Below are 17,611 nucleotides of genomic sequence, written 5' to 3' on the forward strand. Positions count from 1 at the left end.
AAGTGACTTTTGCATTACAAAAGCGCAGTATAACCACTATGAAAGGTTTCAGAGTAGCAGCCGTGTTAGTCTGTATCCGCAAAAAGAAGAACAGGAGGACTTGTGGCACCTTAGAGACTAACAAATTTATTAGAGCATAAGCTTTCGTGGACTATAGCCCACTTCTTCGGATGCATATAGAATGGAACATATATTGAGGAGATATATATACACACATACAGAGAGCATAAACAGGTGGGAGTTGTCTTACCACCTCTGAGAGGCCAATTAATTAAGAGAAAAAAACTTTTGAAGTGATAATCAAGCTAGCCCAGCACAGACAGACAGTTAGATAACAAGTGTGAGAATACTTACAAGGGGAGATAGATTTCAACCACTATGGTTAAGAAAGCCTATCACCTTTATTCTGGCTGCAAAATTGGAGATCAGGACAAGAGGTGGGCCCCACACATATGCTGCAACACTTGTGCAACAAATCTTCGCCAGTGGTTGAACAGGAAAAGGAAATCTATGCCTTTTGCAGTGCCAATGATTTGGAGAGAGCCAACAGATCATACCAGCAATTGTTACTTCTGCATGGTGCCTCCAGTTGGGAAAGGTGTGTCAAAGAAGAAAAAGTGGACTGTGCATTATCCAAACATTCCATCAGCTATACACCCAGTACCCCACGGAGAAGGACTGCCGGTTCCTGATGCACCAGAATCATTCTCACTTGAGTCAGACGGGGAAGAGGAAGAGGATGAAACTTCTGGTCCTGAACCATCAATGTCACAGGACCCACATTTTCTCCCATCCTCCTCCTCTGAACCACACCTCATAACACAAGGTGAACTGAATGACCTTGTCAGGGATTTGGAACTACCCAAGAGTAAGGCAGAGCTGTTGGGCTCCAGACTACAGCAGTGGAATCTCCTGGCAGGTGATGTTAGGGTTTCCAAGATCCAGGACCGTCAAAAGGATCTTGTCCCATTCTTCTTCATGGAAGGTGATCTTGTAGCCTGCAACAACATCGATGGTGTGATGGCAGCCCACAACATCGTTCGCAATCCAGATGAGTGGAGACTGTTCATTGATTCATTGAAGACGAGTCTTAAAGCTGTTTTACTGCATAATGGCAATGTTTTGCCATCAATTCCAGTTGGTCATGCAGTCCATATGAAGGAAACCTATGACAACATGAAACAACTTTTGAGGTGCATAAACTATTACCAACATCAGTGGCAGTTTTGTGGTGATTAGAAGGTTGTTGCTCTCTTGCTTGATCTGCAGACTGGATACACAAAGTACAGCTGTTTTCTCTGTGAACGGGATAGTCGTGCAAGAGATTCCCACTACATCAAGAAAGATTGGCCACTCCGACAGTCATTGGAGCCTGGGAGGAAAATTGTTCAGCATCCACCTCTTGTTGAATCAAGGAAGATTTTGTTACCACCCTTACACATCAAGCTGGGTCTGATGAAGAACTTTGTCAAGGCCATTGACAAAACACAAGCAGCTTTCAAGTACCTCCGCGGAAAATTTCCAAGGTTAAGTGAAGCTAAGATAAAGGAAGGTGTCTTTGTTGGTCCTCAGATTCGTGAACTTCTTCGAGATGATGCATTTGACCATGCACTGCGTGGCAAGGCAAAGACGGCATGGAAAGCCTTCCAGTTAGTGGCAATAAATTTTCTCAGAAACAAGAAGGCAGACAACTACAGGTTGTTGGTGGAAAACCTCCTCAAGGCATACAAAAGCCTTGGTTGCAACATGTCACTAAAGATACATTTTTTGCACTCTCATCTAGATTTTTTTCCACCCAACTGCGGAGCAGTGAGCGACGAGCACGGTGAGCGATTTCACCAGGACATTGCAACAATGGAGAAACGCTACCAGGGCAAATGGAGCCCATCAATGCTTGCAGAATATTGCTGGCCAGTGACAAGAGATGCTCCATTTAATGAATACAAGAGACAAGCCAAGAAGCGCCGAGTAGACACTGAATAGGACTAAACTATGTACATAATAGTTTTTTGCCTTTTGTTTCATAATACATTTTATTTATATAACCCTTTTGCTGATTTTTAAAGTGTTACATAAACAGGACAGGTGAAATATTATCATGTAAAGCAACCATAAACACATGAAAAGACCTAGGTTTACAATTTATGATTAAAACTCTACTATCTACACAATATACATAGACATAAAATGTAAAAACTTAAATATCTTAGAAACAGTAGCCAATCAGTTGTTTTAATTGTCATATTTGAATTCAGCACATCAAAATACATAATAAATAGCACATTTTATCTCTGAAGCAGACGACTTCTCAAAAATTGTAGACCAGTGTTACCTGCCCTGTGGGCAGGTGGTGTATGTGTGCAGGCGGTGCAAGGAGCTCCTGGCCCTCAGAGACTGCGTACGGGCTTTGGAGGCCATGGTGGCAGAACTGGAGGAGCTAAGGTGACTTGCTGCCTGGTGCAAAGACTTCGGATCTCTCGAGGCATCTAGACAGACTTATGTGTAGTGCTGGGGAGGAGCTGGTGGTCATGGTACATGTAGGTACCAATGACATAGGGAAGGGTAGGAGAGATGTCCTGGAGGCCAAATTTAGGCTGCTAGGGAAGAGACTGAAATCCAGGACCTCTATGGTGGCATTCTCAGATATGCTCCCAGTTCCACGCGCAGGGCCAGGTAGGCAGGCAGAGCTTCAGAGTCTCAATGAGTGGATGAGACGATGGTGTAGAGAGGAAGGGTTTAGATTCATTAGGAACTGGGGAAACTTTTGGGATGGGGAGAGCCTATACAGGAGAGATGGGCTCCACCTAAACCAGAGTGGAACCAGACTGCTGGCACTAAACATTAAAAAGGTTGTAGAGCAGTTTTTAAACTAGGAGATGGGGGAAAGCCGACTGCTGCAGAGGAGCATGTGGATCGGACAGAGACTTCTCTTAGAGGAGAGTCTATTGATAGAGATTCTCTAGGTTATAGTCAGGAACAGAGGATGGAAGAGGATAATGTAAGGGCCAGATCAGACGAGAAACATTCACATAAAGAATCTGACACGTCAGAAAAGGGCAGACAAATAAACAGTGACAAGTTTTTAAAGTGCTTATACACAAATGCTAGAAGTCTAAATAATAAGATGGGTGAACTAGAGTGCCTCGTGATAAAGGAGGATATTGATATAATAGGCATCACAGAAACCTGGTGGACTGAGGACAATCAGTGGGACACAATCATTCCGGGGTACAAAATATATCGGAAGGACAGAACAGGTCATGCACGGGGGAGGGGGAGAGAGTGGCACTATATGTGAAAGAAAATATAGAATCAAATGAAGTAAAAATCTTAAGTGAATCCACATATTCCATAGAATCTCTATGGATAGTAATTTCATGCTCTAATAAGAATATAACATTAGGGATCTATTATCAGCCACCTGACCAGGATAGCGATAGTGACGATGAAATGCTAAGGGAAATTAGAGAGGCTATCAAAATTAAGAACTCAATAATAGTGGGGGGATTTCAATTATCCCCATATTGACTGGGAACATGTCACCTCAGGACGAAATGCAGAGACAAAATTTCTCGATACTTTAAATGACTGCTTCTTGGAGCAGCTGGTACGGGAACCCACAAGGGGAGAGGCAACTCTAGATTTAGTCCTGAGTGGAGCGCAGGAGCTGGTCCAAGAGGTGGTAATAACAGGACCGCTTGGAAATAGTGACCATAATATAACAACATTTAACATTCCTGTCGTGGGAAGAACATCTCAACTGCCCAACACTGTGACATTTAATTTCAAAAAGGGGAACTATGCAAAAATGAGGAGGTTAGTTAAACAGAAATTAAAAGGTACAGTGACTAAAGTGAAATCCCTGCAAGCTGCATGGGCGCTTTTTAAAGACACCATAATAGAGGCCCAACTTAAATGTATACCCCAAATTAAGAAACACGGTAAAAAAACTAACAAAGAGCCACTGTGGCTCAACAACCACGTAAAAGAAGCAGTAAGAGATAAAAAGACTCCCTTTAAAAAGTGGAAGTCAAATCCCAGAGAGGGAAATAGAAAGGAGCATAAACACTGCCAAATTAAGTGTAAAAATGTAATAAGAAAAGCCAAAGAGGAGTTTGAAGAACGGCTAGCCAAAAACTCAAAAGGTAATAACAAAATGTTTTTTAAGTACATCAGAAGCAGGAAGTCTGCTAAACAATCAGTGGGGCCCCTCGATGATAAAGATAGAAAAGGAGCGCTTAAAGACGATAAAGTCATTGCAGAGAAACTAAACAAAATCTTTGCTTCAGTCTTCACGGCTGAGGATGTTAGGGAGATTCCCAAACCTGAGCCAACTTTTGTAGGTGACAAATCTGAGGAACTGTCACAGATTGAAGTGTCACGAGAGGAGGTTTTGGAATTAATTGATAAACTTAACATTAACAAGTCACCGGGACCAGATGGTATTCACCCAAGAGTTCTGAAGGAACTCAAATGTGAAATTGCGGAACTATTAACTAGGGTTTGTAACCTGTCCTTTAAATCGGCTTCTGTACCCAATGACTGGAAGATAGCTAATGTAACGCCAATATTTAAAAAGGTGATCCCGGCAATTACAGACCAGTAAGTCTAACGTTGGTACTGGGCAAATTAGTCGAAACAATAGTAGAGAATAAAATTGTCAGACACATAGAAGAACATAAATTGTTGGGCAAAAGTCAACATGGTTTCTGTAAAGGGAAATCATGTCTTACTAATCTATTAGAGTTCTTTGAAGGGGTCAACAAACATGTGGACAAGGGGGATCCAGTGGACATAGTGTACTTAGATTTCCAGAAAGCCTTTGACAAGGTCCCTCACCAAAGGTTCTTACGCAAATTAAGTTATCATGGGATAAAAGGGAAGGTCCTTTCACGGATTGAGAACTGGTTAAAAGACAGGGAACAAAGGGTAGGAATTAATGGTAAATTTTCTGAATGGAGAGGGGTAACTAGTGATGTTCCCCAAGGGTCAGTCCTATTCAACTTGTTCATAAATGATCTGGAGAAAGGGATAAAAAGTGAGGTGGCAATGAGTGAAGAGCTGGTATGACAAATGTGCTTCTTAAAAAGCTGGCAGATATGGGAATTGCGATAGCTGACACGAAAGGTCAGGGCTATGATAATGGTGCCAACATGAGAGGAAAGAACAGAGGAGTGCAGACACAGATCCAAGACTTAAACCCTCAAGCTTATTTTGTCCCATGCAGTTTTCATTCATTGAACTTGGTGGTCAGTGATGCAGCATCAGTTTCTAGTGAGGCTGTTGAATTTTTGAATGTAATTCAAAGCATCTATGTATTTTTCTCTGCATCAGCTCATCGATGGCAAATTTTGAAGCAACATCTGGGAACATCCTCTCTGACACTGAAACCACTGAGTGCCACATGATGGGAAAGTTGAGTGGAGGCGATAAAGCCTATCAAACACCAAATTGGGAAGATAGGTGATGCCATAGTTACCATTATGGAGGATAATGCTATGACAGTAACTGTTCTTGGGAGAACAGTGGCAGAGGGAAATAGAATCACCAGAAACATACATAACTTCAAATTTCTGTGTGGCTTAGTGTTGTGGCATGACATACTGTTTGAAATAAATGTAAGCAAAAGACTCCAATGTGTTGACCTTGATATATCTGGAGCAATGGGACAATTGGACAAAGCAAAGTCATACCTACAGTCTTACTGGTCAGATGAGCGATTTCAAAACGTTCTGAAGAGTGCACAGAAGTTGGCAGAGGAACTTCACACTGAAGCTATTTTCCCACCCATTCAAGAATACAAGAGTCACCAAAGAAGAAGACATTTTGATTACAAGGCATGGGATAATCCCATAAGAGACCCCAAACAACAATTCAAAGTTGAATTCTCTAACCAGGTGCTAGATTGTGCAATACAGTCAGTTGAAGAATGTTTCATGCAGCTCAAGGAATACAGCAGTATATTTGGGATGTTGTATGATATTCCAAAACTCCTCACTATACCTGAAGAAGACCTACACCAGCAATGCAGGGCACTAGAGACAGTGTTGACACATGATGACATGCGCAATATTGATGCGAGTGATTTAGGTGAGGAACTGAAAGCCCTTTCAAGATACATTTCTTGTATCTTGAAAGGGCTGTTCTGGAATATATGTGCACAAATAAGATGACCACTCTCTTTCCAAATGCTTTTGTTGCTCTGAGCATACTTCTACCACTCTCTGTAACAGTTGCCAGTGGAGAATATAGCTTCTCCAAGCTGAAGTTAATAAAAACATATCTACCCTCCACAATGACACATGAGACGCTGGTTGGCCCTGCAACCATCTCAATAGAGCATGAGCTGGCCCAGACTGTGGACCTTCAGGAAGCAGTTCAAATTTTTGCAACCAAGAAGATACGGAAAGCACCACTTTGATTATTCAAACAGATAAAAATGCCAGTGTTTATTATGCAGACAAGAAAAGTTACATTTGCTGTTCAGGCGTTTGAAAGTTAAGTATTACTTAAAATTTTTGAACAAGGCATTTTAAGTTGTTAGTTCTCCTTTATTGGGATAGGTAGCAGAGCAGTACCATGAGAGGAGTAGAACAGGAAGAAGGCAGAATTGAGACCTTTCAAAGTTTTGGCCCAAGTGAGGGAGCATGGGGGTGTCATTTGAGCTCCCCGCCTCAGGTGCCAAAATGTTGTGGGCCGGCCCTGGGCTCAATTTAGGTCTTTGGAAGAAAGGGCAGGAAAAGTCACTATGATAAATCTGGCTTTTGATGTCCTCTTAACTACAGGATCCAAATGTTATTTGTAACTCAGTCTGAGCCAAGGCCTATTTAAGACAATGGTCTTTACCTCTGGCCTTTAGAAAGGCGTGGGATAAAAACTTCATCTTCAACCCAAACCTACAAATGGTGTTTGGCTCCTGGAGTAAAAAAGGCATCCAAAGCAATAAAGGTCAGTGATTTTGTGTCCCATGTTTCTCCCCGATCTAATGTGAAATTTGGATGTACAAAGTGTGCTCCCAAACAGATCAGCAAGACAGACATGGTGCAATTAAAAAGCACGTAGTAAATTCCTGTCTGGGATTTCTTTGGGTCTGCCACACATAAACTACTTCAGCTAGTTATTTAAGTTCCATTTGTGACTCTAGCCCTTATTGCTCCAGGACAGAGATCCCATCCCTCTCTTACACCAAGCTGCATTTTGTTCACAAATGTGTTTCATGTGGGGCACCTACTCCTGGGGTAATTCTGCACCACTGTGCAAGTGCAGAATTAATGTCCTCTTCAGATTTTACTCTTTCCTTGCAGAAAAATTGATTCACGTGCCCCTCTGGGCAGCGGTCAGGGTGTGTGTGTGGGGGGGCGGGAAGGGGCGTATGGTTTAGGCATCGGGAGCAGCTGGGAAAGACAAACATCACTGCCTTGGGAGGTGGGGCTGGGCTCTCTCTGTCCCTCTCACTCACTATCATGGTATACCCAGAGACGGAGAGGGTCAGGACTGGGGCCACCCCAACCAGGGGCTCCTACCGTGTGCCACCCTCCAGCTGCTTGTCCCAGTTGGGCTAAGGAGGAGACAGAACTTCCTCTTCCCCTGCACAGGCTGCTCCCAGGGCAGGGGCTGGGTCAGAACCACCTCCAAGAACCTCCCCTGGCTGCAGGAAGCTCCACCCACATACCCCGCTTCCTGCCCCCAGCCATGGGGGGAAGGGTCACTGTACAGGGAGCTACCTCCCCATCCACCCAACCCTTGTGCATCCAGACCCTCCTCTGCACCCAGACTCCCCACCAAGCCCCACCCATTGCATCCAGACCCCCACTTTTGCACCCAGAACACCCCCTGCTGAGCCCCAATTCCCTTGCACCTGGACCATCCCACTGAGCCCACTGCACCTGGACCCTCACCCCACTGATTCCCAACCAGCTGCACCCAGACCCCCACCCCTCCAAGCCCCACTCCCCAACACCTGGACTCTCTCCCTGCTCAGACGCCCAGACCCCTCACCAAGCCTCATTCCCCCCCACAAACTCCCCCTCACTGAGCCTCAACCACCTTCACCTGGACCCCCACAGAGTCCCATTCTCTCCACACTTAGAATCCCCCAACAAGTCCCTGTGCATCCAGATCCACCACACACCCAGATCCCCCACCAAGCCACTCACTCCCAGAGTGTCCCACACAAAACCCTCTCACCCCATACCTGTATCTCCCCCACACTAAGCCCCCCCTCTCATTTGGATCCTGCCAGGCTGAGCCTGCCTGCCCCACACCTGGATCGGGGTGGGGGGTAGCAGGGCTGGGTGTGCATAGGAGACTGTATCCCTCTTGCTCACTGTGGCGCCATCTGCTAATATGCCTAGTAAGGAATCTATTTGTCAAAAAACATTTCCTGACTCTTTGTTTGTATTGTTACAGACACACTTACTGACGGGTATTTTGAAATAAATTACCAAAATAATTGAAAATGGTGTGATTATTTTGTGTTAATTTGGCAAATAAAATATGCAGAATTTTTAATTTTTTGGTGCAGACTTCCCACAGGCAGAAGCACTACAAAGATGAAGGGAAATCCTGACAGGGATTCTTGATTAAGTGTTCTATACTCTGCTCCTTATTGTAAGTCACTGATGTCAATGGAGCTATAAGTGACTTACATCAGGTGAGCATCTGGCTCATTCTCTCTGCATTCAGTATATTGGGCTGTTTAGATGGTCACAGGAGACTTAGGGTTTTTTCTTTGTTTAGTCTCCTTTAACTGTATCTGTTTCTGCTTTGAATACTGGCTATCTCATTGCATTAATTATACATTTCAGTTAACCAGGAAAAAATACTAGCTAATGCCCCTAGGTTAAATGATTCAGAATGCTTTGACCTGGGGCTCCTGTAGGAAGGGAACTGATGATAGCAGGCAGGAAATGTCCTGTTGTGACCTATGGAATGGAAGGCTAAGGGTGGATATTAGTGGTTTGCTAGTAGAATCTGCTACTGAGCAAATATGTCTTTGACCAGAAGTTTCCATGCAACAGAGAGAGCAATGGGGAGCTGTGACAGCCAGGGAAACACATTTCATCTCGTGCTTAGAACCAATCTATCAGGCGCTCACTAAAGGAGTAGTGGAAAAATGAAGTAACTCACCTGATTCCCCTCTCAGTTTAGCGTGTTCTCGTTCCTCCCCAAAGCCAGAACTGACAGATCAGAGCACACTTCCAGCACTCTCTCCCGAGAGCCGGTTGTGAACTGGTTTAAATGTTATCATCATAGCAAGTCTTCCAATCTCCTGGTTTTTCTAGGATGCAGTTCATCCATTGTCTTCTCTCTTTAGACCCATCACTCCAGCCTCCCTCTCCCTTGCCTGGCCCCCTGTGGCTCACTCAAATGGCTTGCTGACAGCAGAGATCTTCAGTGATCAGGAAAAAACCCTGAGTCAGCAACCCTTGGCTCAAACAGCAAAATGAGACCAACAAAGGCCTCATTGTCAGAAAGCAGTGAAATAGTGATCAGCAGTGACCCATGTTCAGGTCCCCACAGCCATCCATTTGCAGCTCATTTATAAGGGAGGGCCTGGGGATGGAGGAGATTTCAGGGACATGCATAATGCCTAATGAATAATGCCTCCCTACCACAAAGCTCTGGGGTTCCCTGTGAGATGGCCATAGGCAAAGACTATCGCTCAACATGTTATAAAAATGTGGGGGCAAGACAACTGGCGCCTTCCATGTCTGGAGACACAGGGTCTGATTCTGCGTTCACATTGGTTTTACAACTGTGTTGCTCCACTGACCTCAGAGGCGCTACTCCTGATTTACACTGGTATGAAATGAGAACCAGGCCCACAGATTTGATTCTCCTTAGGAAACAGTTTGGTGTAAAGCAAGATAAATTGTCTCCTAGTTCCCATTTGTGCCTATTATAAGCCCACCACACAATTTGGATCAAACATCTGTTTGAGGGGCCAAGGCCTGGAATAACTAGGGGAAAGGGAGAAGAGGGACAGCTCAAGGACCTATCAATAGAAAAATGAGCATTACAGGGTACTTCTGGACAGGGATAAAGGCTCATTAACAAAGCTGTGTGTAGAAGCTAGCACAGTGCCTGCCTCCACTATGCCTGGCTCCATGTGGTGCGCTCAGCATCTGACTTGTAAGCACTGAAATCCACCCAACCTTTGATTGAAAAGCATGCATTTCTGAATACCTTTGTGGTTGGAGAGAAGCTAAATAGCAGTTCAGGATTAGCTGGGAGTCAGGATATCAGTTTGGGATACCAATCTACCATAGCATTGCAAGAACTGTCATGGTGCTGAGTTACATAGTTATTATGTAAAAAGTTGCTCATGTACCACATTTATATGGATTGCGCCCCTACGCACACAGGTTGCCAAGAAGACTGCATAGATAATGCACTTGCACCATCTTTCTGCTTATGAGACCTGTTCCTAAAGCAGTTACCCAAATGCAGTGTGATATGTCAAAGCCAGAAATTTGAAGTGAAAGATGCTAGAGTGGTAGCAGGGCAGGAGTTCCCAGACTGTGCTCCATGGCATTGTCTAATTCATGGAGGTGCAGCATCTATCAGAATTCAAGTAGTGCTGCTACCTATTACCCAGTCTAAGGGCAGGTCTTCACTACGGGGGAAGGGGGGGTCGATTTAAGATACGCAAATTCAGCTACGCGAATAGCGTAGCTGAATTCGACGTATCGGAGCCGACTTACCCCGCTGTGAGGACGGCGGCAAAATCAACCTCCGCCGCTCCCCGTTGACGGCACTTACTCCTACCTCCGCTGGTGGAGTAAGCGCGTCGATTCAGGGATCGATTGTCGCATCCCGACGAGACGCGATAATTTGATCCCCGAGAGATCGATTTCTACCCGCCGATTCAGGCGAGTAGTGTAGACCTAGCCTAAGACTCCTTCAGGTTCTCCAAAGACTTCTCTGAAAAACAAGACTCTCTCAGCAGTCTACATGGCTGTTTGATGCTAGACGTGTCTTTGGTTAAGTTGGGATGATTAGAGCAGTAGGGGCTACAGCCAGTTAGGTAAGGAGATTTAGTAGCAACAAGTGGGAAGTGCCACACCCAGAGAGGAAGTGAACAGCAGGTGCAGCATGGGGGACATACCAGTAACAAGGCTCAGGAAGCCAATTGCAGTGCATAGCAACAACTTTATGGAACCTACCAAGAGCAATGCTACATGTTAATACAAGAACTGCCATGGTGGGTCAGACCAATGGTCCATCTAGCCCACTCTCCTGTCTTCCCACAATGACTGGGGTCAGATGCTTCAGAGGAAATGAACAGATCAGGGAAATTATCAAGTGATCCATCCCTTGTCATCCAGCTCCACCATCTGATAGTCAGAGGTTTAGAGATACCCAGAGCATGGGATTGCATCAATAGCCATTGATGGACCTCATGACGGGTTTCCCCCGGGGTGCCAGCTGGAATTGGGGTACCACTGAGCCTTCTGAACCACCAGTCTGGGCTCCCTCTCACACTGTGCTGCTGTGACAAGTTGAAAAGCCCTCCAAGCTTGCACTTTCACCAGCATTCACATAGGTAGAGACACACCCAGCTGCAGTTACATGCAGGCTCTCGAACCAGCAGCCTCCCAGCCTAGGACCCTGTAGGAATGTGTTGCTCCCTAATCACAAGCCTTGAAGAACGGCAAACTGTTCCCTTGGCAATGAGGCAGGAGTGACCTTGTTCTAGCGCCTATGTTTGGGAAACTTATTTGGCTGATTTGATTGTTTCCTCGCAGCTGGCATTCACGCGCTCAAGAGATGGGTTCGTTATCTTATGTGCATGTACACTGCCTGGCCTTTTTATGCGCATGAAATGTAACCACTAAGAAGTGTTGTAAACAAAGCAAGGAGAGAAATAAAAACCCCAGGAAAAGTTTTCCTGCGAGGCTTTTTGCAGGAGGCTTGTAAAGCTCTCTGGCTACCAACAAACCTGGCGTTCTGTTTCCTGCGTCGTCACCACAGCTGGTGACCCCAACGTGATACCCCTCTACTCACCGGCTGGATACGCCGAGCGCGCCCGCGGCTGTTTGCCGCCCCTTATTCGTGAGTATGGGGGGGAGACTTTCCAGTGCCCAGAAGGAGCACGCAAGAGAGTTACAAGAGATTATACGACAGCGATCATGTGTCGCTGTCCCGGTCGCTCATATTGAGGACCTCCTAAGGGAAATAGATCCCCAGTGCCCCTGGTATCCGGACTGCGGGTCATTACAGCTTTCTGATTGGATACGGATTGGGATCACCTTGTATAGTAAACCCCGTGCCCCAGTTCAGTGCCTGCTGCTCTGGCAGCGTTGTAAGGAGGCGCTGGAGGGGGTCGGCCCCAACAGCTTCAAGCCGGTCCCCCTTTTGCCCCCAGGTGATGGGCCACCCCCCTCCTGCCCGCAGCTGACCCTCCCTGTGCCACCGCCCGTGGCGGCGCCCCCCTGCCTACCGGTCGGGCGGGGGGACGCTGTCGCCGCGGCGGTGCGGCGAGCGCGTGAGGCCGGTCTCTTGACCGACGAGGAATCCAAGTGTGGGTTCGAGGCGTTTCCCGTCTCTTGGCGAGATAATGGAAATGGGGGGCAGATAGTGGACTGGGAGGCTCTCCCCTACTCGGTTCTGCGCGAGCTCCGCAAGGCGGTTCGTGAGACCGGGGTGCGGTCCACTTTCACCCTGGGGATCTTGGAAGGTGTATCAAACGGTTACTTCTTGCTCCCCCAAGATTGGAAAGACATGTGTCGCATGGTGCTGTCTCCCGCGCAATACGTTGTGTGGGATAGCGAGTACCAGCGAGAGGCGCTTGCAGCAGCAGCACAAGGTGGGGGGGCCTATCTCGCTGAGCAGTTATATGGCACAGGGCAGTTTTCGGGCATCCCCGAGCAGGCGGTGGGCACGCCCCGGGTAGCTTTTCCCATCATTGGCCAGTGTGTCCGTCGAGCGTTCCGCAGGGTCCCCGCTGCGAGCGAGTCCTCTAAGTCCTTCGACCCTGGCGGAGTTGCTACAGGCGTGTGCGGACGTAAGCACCCCAACCCAAACGCATTTACTGCCTCAACGATCAGCCGTTCGAGGATGTTATCGACTCTGGGGCAGACATCACCGTCATTGCCGCCGCGCAGTGGCCCGCCCATTGGCCCACAGAGCAGGCTCCGGCAGTTTGGGGTGTGGGCGGGGCACAGGACTCACAACGAAGTGCCCGATGGTTGGAGGTTAGGGCGCCCCAAGGCACCCGCCGCGCCCGTATCCGGCCTATCATTCTCCCCGTCCACCTCAACCTGTGGGGCCATGATTTATTGACACAGTTCACTGCCACCATCCATATTGATGATTAGGCGTACGGCCCTCCCCCTCCGTTGGCTCACTGACGAGCCCGTATGGGTTGCGCAGTGGCCGCTTCCTTTAGAAAAGCTGGAGGCCCTCCAGCACTTGGTTAATGACCAGCTGCAGGCAGGACGTTTGGAGGAGTCCACTAGCCTCTTTAATACCCCCGTGTTTGTGATTAAAAAGAAATCTGGCAAGTGGCGCCTCCTGCAGGACCTTCGCGCCATTAACAAAATTATACAGCCTATGGGTCCCCTGCAGTGTGGTACCCCTAATCCCAACCTTATCCCCTGTGATTACCGGTTATTTGTAATAGATTTAAAGGATTGTTTTTTTACCATCCCCCTGCACCCTGAGGACCGGGTGCGTTTTGCCTTCACCGTTCCGGTTTTGAATCACTCCCAGCCCACTCCACGCTATCAGTGGAATGTGCTCCCTCAAGGCATGTTGAATAGCCCCACCTTGTGTCAGCATTTTGTTGCGCAGGCCTTACGGCCCTTCCGCGCAGCACACCCAGATGCCTTAATTTACCACTACATGGATGACATCCTGGTGGCTCACCCCGTCCTCCCTGATGACTGGCTGGACGAACTGCGCCACCAGCTTGCGGCGTGTGGCCTGGTTGTGGCACCGGACAAGATCCAGCGTCAGCCACCCTTTTTGTATCTTGGTCACCGCATGCTCCAGTCATATGCCCGTCCAGTTTGTCCCGAGTTGGTATTGCCCAACCCTCTTACGTTTGTACAGCTTCAACAGTTATTGGGGTCCCTTAATTGGATTCGTCCTTTTTGCCCTCTGACTACCTCCATGCTGTCCCCTCTTTTTTCTGGCCTTCGGCAGGGCCGCCTCCCCGGAGATATCATTCCCGTTTCCCAGGAACAGCGCCAAGCAGTCACCCTCATTAACCAGACCCTGGCCCAGGTGTGGGTCGACCGCCAAGAAAGGGAACAGCCCCTTTTTGCCATTTTGCTTCCCACTCTCTCACAACCAACAGCTGTCCTCGCCCAGGAGGGGGCGGCAGCGCGTCTTCGTTTAATTGAATGGATTTGTTTGACCCACTCTCCTCCGCATACTATTCAGACACTCCCTCAACAGGCCGCAGAGCTGATTTTTAAAGTGCGAGAACGGTCCCGCACCCTCTTGGGTTGGGACCCCGTTGCCATTATTGTCCCCATCCCGGCTAAAGACTGGGAACGCGTTGTCTCTTGCAGTGCCACCCTCCAATTGTCTCTTGCTGACTATGTCGGGGTAGTTAAATATCACATTCCCCCGACCCCCGTCTTTCGCTCCTACAACAACGTTGCCTTCACCTCCCGCCGTCTTTGTCAACCGTCCCCATTAAGGATGCACTTACCCTTTTTACGGACGGCGGCCCAACACGAGGTGCGGTCAGCTGGCAGGTGCAAGGCACTTGGCAAGTCCGCTTTACCCTGCCTCAGCGCTCCCCACAGCGCGCAGAGCTGGCTGCTGTCATCCTGGCCTGCCGATGCTTCCAGGATGACCCTTTTAATTTGATTACTGACAGTCTTTATGTTACTAATGTTCTTAAGTCTCTTCCAGGTTCCTATGTGTCGCCCTCCTGTGATAACAATTTGTTGGCCCTTTTTCTTACCCTGCAACAGCTCCTTTCCTCCTGCTCTAGCCCACTGTTTGTGGCACACATTCGCAGTCACACCACACTACTGGGCCTATTAACAGAAGGTAACGCGGTGGCCGACCAGGCGGTCAAATCGGTGGCCTCAATTTTTTCCTCCCCAATCGAAAGCCACGCCTTTTTTCATCAGTCCGCCAAGGCCCTTGCCAAGCAGTTCACCCTCCCATTGCATCAGGCGCAGGCCATTGTTCGTCAGTGTGACCTTTGCGCTTCTCTCTCCAATAGCCCGGAGGTAGGGGTCAACCCTCGTGGAACCTCGGCCAACCAGCTCTGGCAAATGGATGTTACACATTTCCCTCCCTTTGCCCCCTGGCAGTATCTTCACGTGTGTGTAGATACCTTTTCCCATTATGTGTGGGTCACCCCCCAGAAGGGTGAGGCCTCTCGTTATGTTATTAATCACATGATTCGCGCTATGGCAATCATGGGTCACCCGTCCCATCTTAAGACCGACAACGGCCCCACCTACTGTAGCTCGGCCTTTGCCTCCTTCTGTACCACGTGGGACATTGTCCACACGTTTGGTATCCCGTATAACCCCACAGGCCAGGCCATTGTGGAACGAGCCAACCGTGCGCTCAAACAAGCCCTGGTCCGCCAAAAACAGAAAGGGGGGATTCCCGTAGGCCTTCCTCCCTGCCAGGAATGGCTGGCTGCAGTGCTTTTTACCCTGAACCATTTGAATTTGACTGACAATTATTCTGCAGCAGAATGTTATTTTCGCAGCTACCAGGCCTTGCCCCGCCCCTTTGTTAAATATCGCAAGGCCCCAGACCCTCAGTGGCATGGCCCAGTGCCCCTTATAACGTGGGGACGGGGGCATGCTGCCGTTTCTCTTCCTACAGGTCCGTTGTGGGTCCCGGCGCGTAACGTCCGCCCGTGGCATGGCGATGGCCTGGCACCAGGGACTGTCGAACCCCATTCCACAGTTCAACCTACATCTGCAGGATCCCGAGCGTCCTCGCCAGTGCCCCCCGCGGGGGCCCCCGCAGCGCATAACCTGGGGACAGGTTAAAGCCCTTTCATTGCAGGCCGAGCAGCTGCGAGTGCAGCAGCAGCTAGAACCTACCGCAGAAAATTACCTTGTGACATTGTTAGCTTGCCTTAATGCTAATTCACTCCTTATTTTGTGTGTATTGGGGAGTTTCCTGTTGGCCCCTGGCTGCCAAGGCGAACCCCAGATGGAGCAGCGGCTGCAGTTTAACACCTGGGTCCACCTGGCAGAAGTATTAAATCAATCTGATTTCTGCCTGGCCGTTGCCCCGGAAATGCAAGGTCTGTTAAGTACTTACCTTGTTCCTGTCTGCAAACCACCCAGCAACATCTGGGATGTGAGACAGTGAAAGAAATGTGCTGTTTTAAGCTTACTGATAATAGTAATTGCATGCAATAGCAAATTGATATGCTGAAATGTTATGTTTAAGCCATCTGCCAGGACGTTTTTCCTCCTTGGTGGGATTATATCTAGTTATAGCCACCCTTAGAGTGGATAAAGACCCTTTTATAGTATGGGGTTCTAGTTTTGATTTTTGGTGTTTTATTTTGCTGCTTTGTTTAATGTATACCCAATCTAGTGACATTGTGTATGCTACCCTGCGAAAGTGCTTTGTCTAAACACCGCATATATAATAAAATAGGGGGGGATGTAGGAATGTGTTGCTCCCTAATCACAAGCCTTGAAGAACGGCAAACTGTTCCCTTGGCAATGAGGCAGGAGTGACCTTGTTCTAGCGCCTATGTTTGGGAAACTTATTTGGCTGATTTGATTGTTTCCTCGCAGCTGGCATTCACACGCTCAAGAGATGGGTTTGTTATCTTATGTGCATGTACACTGCCTGGCCTTTTTATGCGCATGAAATGTAACCACTAAGAAGTGTTGTAAACAAAGCAAGGAGAGAAATAAAAACCCCAGGAAAAGTTTTCCTGGGAGGCTATTTGCAGGAGGCATGTAAAGCTCTCTGGCTACCAACAAACCTGGCGTTCTGTTTCCTGCGTCGTCACCACAGGACCCCAGAGCAGTACCATCCTGCTCTGGTCAAATCTGGCCAGTATATGGGTTTAGCACCCGGTCCGCCACTCCCTCAATGTGAAGAGGACCATGCACACTTGTGGTAACCAAGCTGAGATTTTCCCCAGAAACCATAGTCAAACACACACTGGTTTGGATTAAAGCATAAAATAAGTTTATTAACTACAAAAGATAGATTTTAAGTGATTATAAGTGCTAGCAAACAGATCAAAGCAGATTGCCTAGTAAATAAACAAAACCGCAAACTGAGTTTAACATACTAGATAGGTAGGATATAAATTAGCAAATTCTCATCCTGAGTGATAAACAGGCTGGCTGATTCTTAAGGCACAAGCTGCCTTTACTTTGCAGCTTGGTTTTCCCAGGTTTTCATACACAGGCTAGAAATCCCTTTAGTCTGGGACCATCACTTTCTCCAGCCCAATCTTTGTTTTTCAGGTGTTTCCAGGTGTGTTGTTGTAGGGAGAATGAGGTAACATCATGATGTCATTTCCCCCTTTTAGATCTTCTTCCCACTTGCTGGAAAGCTCTTTTGCTGTGACCTGGGTCAAACAGTTCCCATTGTGTAGTGCTATCTCTGAGAGTTTTCTGTTGTACACAGCTCCTGGGGTAATCCT

The 17,611-nt window shown here is 47.7% G+C and overlaps 1 long non-coding RNA gene across 1 annotated transcript; it reads left to right on the forward strand.

Annotated features, from left to right (window-relative positions):
* Positions 1 to 11,850: 11,850 nt before the first annotated feature.
* LOC135973517 (uncharacterized) lies at positions 11,851 to 16,938 on the forward strand. Its single transcript, XR_010590394.1, has 2 exons — positions 11,851 to 12,057; positions 15,811 to 16,938. It is a non-coding gene; the product is annotated as an uncharacterized LOC135973517 (long non-coding RNA).
* Positions 16,939 to 17,611: the final 673 nt, after the last annotated feature.

This window comes from Chrysemys picta, chromosome 9 (genome assembly GCF_011386835.1).
Source record: "Chrysemys picta bellii isolate R12L10 chromosome 9, ASM1138683v2, whole genome shotgun sequence".
In the NCBI taxonomy this organism is placed as follows: Eukaryota; Metazoa; Chordata; order Testudines; family Emydidae; genus Chrysemys; species Chrysemys picta.